Raw genomic sequence first — 6,000 nt, 5'->3', positions numbered from 1 at the left:
TTTTTAGCTACCAATTTTCACTTCTTAATCCCTTCACCTTTTTCACCCAACACCCCGCTACCCCCTCCCATCTGGCAATCAGTCTGTTCTGGGTATCTATGAGTCTGTTTCTGTTTTGTTTGTTTACTTTGTTCTTTAGATTCCACATATAAGTGAAATCATATGCTACCTACCTTTCTCTGATTTATTTCACTGAGCATAACACCCTCTATGTCCATTCATGTTGTTGCAAATGGTAAGATTTCATTCTTTTTTATGGCCAAGTAACATTCCATTGTATATAGTTACCACATCTTTATCCAATAGTTCATTGATGGGCACATAGTTTGTTTCATATCTTGGCTATTATAAATAATGCTGGTTCCATGCATACTTGAAAAGAATGTATATCTTGCTGCTTTAGAGTGAAATGCTCCAAAAATATGAATTAAATTGATCTGGTCTAATGTATCACGTAAGGCTGCTGCTTCCTTGTTGACTTTCTGTCTGAAAGGTCTATCCATTGATGTCAATGGAGTGTTTAAGTCTCCTATTATGACTGTATTACTGTCAATATCTTCCTTTAGGTCCATCGGTATTTGCTTTACATATTTAGGTTTCCCTGTCAGGTCCATAAATGTTTACAAGGGTTATATCATTTTGTTGGATTGATCCCTTTATCATTATGAAATATCTCTTGTTTCTTATTATAGCCTTTGTTTTAAAGTGGTTTTTTTTTGGTCTGAGATAAGTAATGCTACCCTGCCATTTTTTTTCCATTTGCATAAAATATCATTTTCCACCTCTTTACTTTCAGCCTGCGTGTGTCTTTTTATCTGAAGTGGGTCTCCTGTGCACAGCATATGTGTGGCTCTTATTTTCTTATCCATTCAGCTAACCTGTCTTTGCTTGGAGCATTGAATCAACTTACATTTAAGGTGATTATTGATAGGTATGTAGTTATTGCCATTTTATTACTCATATTTAAGTTATTTTTCCCCCTTATTCTTCTTAAAGAAGTCCCTGTAAAATTTCTTGTGATACTAATTTGCTGGTGATGAACTCTTTTAGCATTTTCTTGTTTGGGGAGCTCTTCAGCTCTCTGTCAATCTTAAATGATAGCCTTGCTGGGTCGAGTAGTGTTGGCTGTAGGTCCTTACTTTTCATCACTGAATATTTTGTACCAACGCCTCCTGGCCTGCAAAGTTTCTGTTGAGAAATCAGCTGACAGTTTTATGGGAACTCCCTTGTAGGTAACTAATTGCCTTTTTCTTGCTGCTTTTAGGATTCTCTGTCTTTTTTTACTACCTTTATTGATTTTATTATTAATTTCATTTACATACACACGTATACATACACATAAGCACACACATATTACGGTCTGTCTCAGGTTACTCTGTTGGGTTTCATTTATTTTTCATTCTTGTGGAAGTGTCACACTGCTGAATTATGGCCATTTGTAAATAAATTTTAATATCAACTAAAGCAACTTCCCCTCAACTGCCTTCAAAATTACTTTACTCCTTCCTACACATTTGTTCTAGTTAAATTTTAAATTAACCTTGCCAGGTTTAAAAGAAAAAAAGCCTCTTGCTGAAATTATTACTGTAATTACACCAGTGCTATGAACTCCTTAGGAATATTTGATATTTTTATAATATTTTCACTTTTCCTTTTTATTGAATATTTTGTCATTTTCATATAGATTTTTACACGTTAATTTTGGAATTATTTAGTGGCTTATATTATTTTAAATTAATAGTTTGAATGTGGCCTTTTCATTAGATTTTTCAAGCTTGCTATTGCTGGATGTTCAGGAAAATTAAACTATTATCTTTTTTTTTTTTTTAAAACACGTATCTTTATTGATTTCAGAGAGAGGAAAGGAGGGGAGGGAGAGAGATAGAAACATCAATGATGAGAGAGTCATTATTGGCTGCCTAGTCCGCAACCCGGGCCTGTGCCCTGACCAGGAATCGAACCCCTATCTCCTGGATCCTTGGTTGATGCTCAACCGCTGAGCCACGCCCGACCAGGCTAAACTATTATCTTGAATTCAGCTACTCTCCTGTGCTCTTTATAGAAATTCTAATATTTTAGTTGATTCTCTTGGGTTTTCTAGTCATATGATGCTCATGTGTGAAAAATAAGGATAATATTGTCACCTCTGTTTAAATCATTACTTTTATTTTCATGAATCATGTATTTTTGCCTTGGCGTTTACTTTAAAGTTTCATTTTTTGAATAGCCTGATCTCTCCTTTGCCACTCTCTTTTTTATCGTTAACCTTTGCCATTTTAGTTGTGATGTGTCTTGGTGTGAGCCTCTTTGGGTCCATCTCATTTAGGACTCTCTGTGCTTCCCATGACCACCCTGCACTACCTGGTAAGAGCAACAAAATGATTGGCAATTGGTAGCTGCTGTGCTGGTTCTAGAAGAGTGTGGGGGGAGCCATGCTACAAACCGGAGGCCAGCTGCCACCAGTATCGGGGCAGGGACTATTCAGCAAGAGGGCACCCTGAGGCCTGCCACTGCCTTGGGCAGTATGCGAGCTGGGTTGGGGGAGGTCTCAGGGATTTGTCAGGGTGGAGCTACTGGTGTAGTGGTGGTCGCCAGGCTAATACTGATTCCGATTTGGCTGTGTGTAGGAAGGCCTCAACCCAGCAAAGATAGTGCCTGTCTGCCTGCTTTGCTGGAGCAGGGCTCAACACAGGGACAATGGCAGCTGTTTCTCTGGCCCTTGCCCTAAGCCACACAACTCAGTTTCTCCCAGTATGTCTCTGGTGCCCTTTGCTGGAGCCCAGGGTGAATGCCTGTGAGCTAGTGAATCTGTGTGTGGGCCCTGTAAGAGGATGCCTGGGTTTCCTGAAGCCTTTCATTTGACCCAGATACACTGAATCCCTGCTGGTTTTCCCAGCCACATGTTGTGGCGGCTCCTCTTCTTGGCCCAGGTGCTCTGTGGTGTATGGGATCATATCTTACTTTTAAAAGTAATTCACTCTCCACCCTTTCTACCAGTCTTGTGGTGATTTCTTCTTTATACCCTTATTTATAGGACTTCTGCTCACGTAATCTTCATATGGTTCTCCAGGTTGACTGTTTTTTAATTTAGTTGTAATTTTGAGGTGGTCATGGGAGGAGGGCAGCACTGTGTACCTACTCCTTTTATCTCAACCTGAACTGGTCTGTTTTTTATCCCTTGCAGAATCTTAAAAAGCTTACATTTTGTTTTACATCTATTGATATTTACCTTTAAATTTTAGCCTATATACCAAATTAGGTAACCTTTAAATTATCTACTTATCAAAACCAAGAATGGAGTGACAACTTTTTACTTCATTTTAATAAAGCTGAGTAATTTTGTGCCTTTTTACCTGGCTTATTGAACCTTGGATTGCATGTCTGCATAATGATGACGATCTAGATCATCTAGTTGTTGATGTTCAATCGTCTTAATGCTGACGATTATTGTATTATTAGCTTATTTTTTTGATATCTCACATTTAAAAATAATTTCTTTTGGCTCTTGCATATACTTACAAGGCATTTATAACCATTATTTAAACATAGTTCCATGTGCACCCAGTTTCAGTGCTCACAGAGGTGCCAGGTAATAAGGTATATAAGGAATATGGTGCCCGGTATTGAACTGTCAGCTTTGATTCATGTCTCAGTCAGCTAAAGTATACCTCTGAATATTGTTTTTACAAAGAAGGGTGCCCACGTAGCATTTTCCTCCTCTCTCACACGCTTGAGAAAGTCTTCCTGTTGACTTCACAGAATGTTGTAGGACAGGGAATTTTTGGTGAATCATTTATTGTTTTATTCAACAAATATTGAGAAGCTACATGTCTTAAACATTGTTCTTCTCTCTTAAGAAAAATTTGTATTGAGCCATTACATACGTACAGAGAAATGTGCAACCCCTAAGTGCACAACTCAATAAAATTTCACAAATGTATCATTTGGTGGTCAAAGAAGACTTGCCTGAGCAGGTGCTGTCCGATCTGGACTTTCTCTATTTGAGTGCTTTTTTTTTTTTAACTTTCTGGTGGAAAAGTCTTATATCAATATAATTTTGGCTCCTGATTTGATGTTCTATACTTTCTTCCTGGGGAGCCTTATGTCTTCTTTACTGTAAAAAAATGTTCAATATATTTATATTATGGTCTCTTTTAATTAGTTTGGTCTAAATTTAGTTTTTACATTCACTTAAAAAAATAATTTCTCCAAATAAGAAATCTTTTCTCCTATTACAACTTTCTTTATTATATCTATTTAACGTATTCAGGTTTCTTATTCGAATTTTCTGTTTTCCACATATTTTCTCTCTGTTCTCTATCTTTTATATCTATTATCAATTTTTACTCACCATCCACTTATTTCTTTGCCATTCTTCATCTTCATCCAAGAGAGCGTTTCAAGTTAGTCCTCTCCAACAGGTCTGTTGGTGGTTGCCAGACAGAATGCACCAAAGTCACCCAGTGAGCGCACTCCAAGGGTATTTACACTCATTTAATGGTGATGAGAAATGGGGAGACCGAGAGGAAATTCCAGGTAAACAAGAAGCATAGGCCAAATCCCTAATGTGGTTTGGAACTTTGTGAGCGGTGGGCTGGGCCTGATCATGGAGTAGTTTTATGTCATGCAAGAGAGTCTGCACTTTATAGAAGGCATCAAGGAGTTACTGAGAAGTGATTCAGGGGAGTTATGTGATCAAGTTTGCATTTTAGAGAGAATACCCTTGAAACATGGAGAGAGGTGGAACAGGGCAGCCATTATTGCATGATCACAAAACATAAGTATGCTTTTGATTGTAAAGTAAGTCACAAGTACATTGTTTTATGGTGTGTTAAAATTCCAAAAGTTTTAAAAAATATTTAAAAAATTAGAGTAGACTCTAGGCTATAATATTACTCTTAAGTACAACCTAGGCTTTTCCTTACACTAGAAAGTGACCATGTAACAGCTCAACCATTTGGAATTGTGTAACTGTGGGATTATGTATGCAAGAGTCTTCATTCATATGTCTTGTAGCAGAGGTAATGTTATATGCTCACCAAATCTCATTTTCTTTTCCTTTTTTTGGATGTACAGAAAGACTACATTTCCCTATCTTCACTGGCATAAATTTGGGCCTGTATGACTGTTTTGGCCAATGAGATTGGCCCTTAAAAGTGGCACATAGTTTTCAGTCTCTTCTTTTCTTTCATTGGCTGCATGTCCAACAGAAATGTAAGACTGGCCACATTTTAATTTGAAATGTCTAGTAGCCATATTAAAAAAGTAAAAAGAATCACTTGAATTTCTAATAATTTAAATTTTGGTAATATATTTAACTCAATACGTTAAACCTTGGTTCTCGAACATCTCTCATCTCTAAAAATTCAGTTCTTGACCAAGTTGTTCACAGGAAAAAATGTCTCCATTTTCGGAAAAAACAGTTTTTGACCTGACAACCCTTTCATGCTGACGCATCAACATGAAAAAAGCATCTCTCCGGCAACAGGCAAAGGAGAGAATGCGAGTCAGTTTACTGCTAAACACCTCAGGAAATTGTGCTGTGAATATTTTTCATAGTTTTTTTTTGTTTTGCTTTTGTTGCTGGTGAAATGGATGGTTAGTACAATTTTAAAACATAAAGAGGCCATCAAGAGTGCTGATGTTGCTAAGGCTGTGAAAATGAGGGGGCGTGCAGAAGGTAGCCATCCATGTTTCTGTCTCTCATCAATGTTTCTATCTCTCTATTCCTCTCCCTTCCTCTCTCTCTAAAAATCAATAAAAACATATTTTTAAAAAAAGTGCTCACAAAACAAAGATCACAGGCAACTGAAGAGGTGGAAAAACTGTTGTTGATTTGGATAAACAAAAAAGAGTTAATCGGTGACAGCATTTTACAGGAAATGATATGTGAAAAAGCTGAGATGCTATACCCCTGGAATGAGTGCTAAAAGTGATTCTTTTGAGGCTAGTAGGGGGTAATTTGATAAATATAAGAAAATAAGTGTTTGTTTATAGATT

Source organism: Miniopterus schreibersii, assembly GCF_964146895.1.
Source record: "Miniopterus schreibersii genome assembly, chromosome: 6".
Taxonomy (NCBI): domain Eukaryota; kingdom Metazoa; phylum Chordata; class Mammalia; order Chiroptera; family Miniopteridae; genus Miniopterus; species Miniopterus schreibersii.
The sequence above is the reverse complement of the archived record's forward strand: the minus strand, read 5'-3'. Positions refer to the sequence as shown.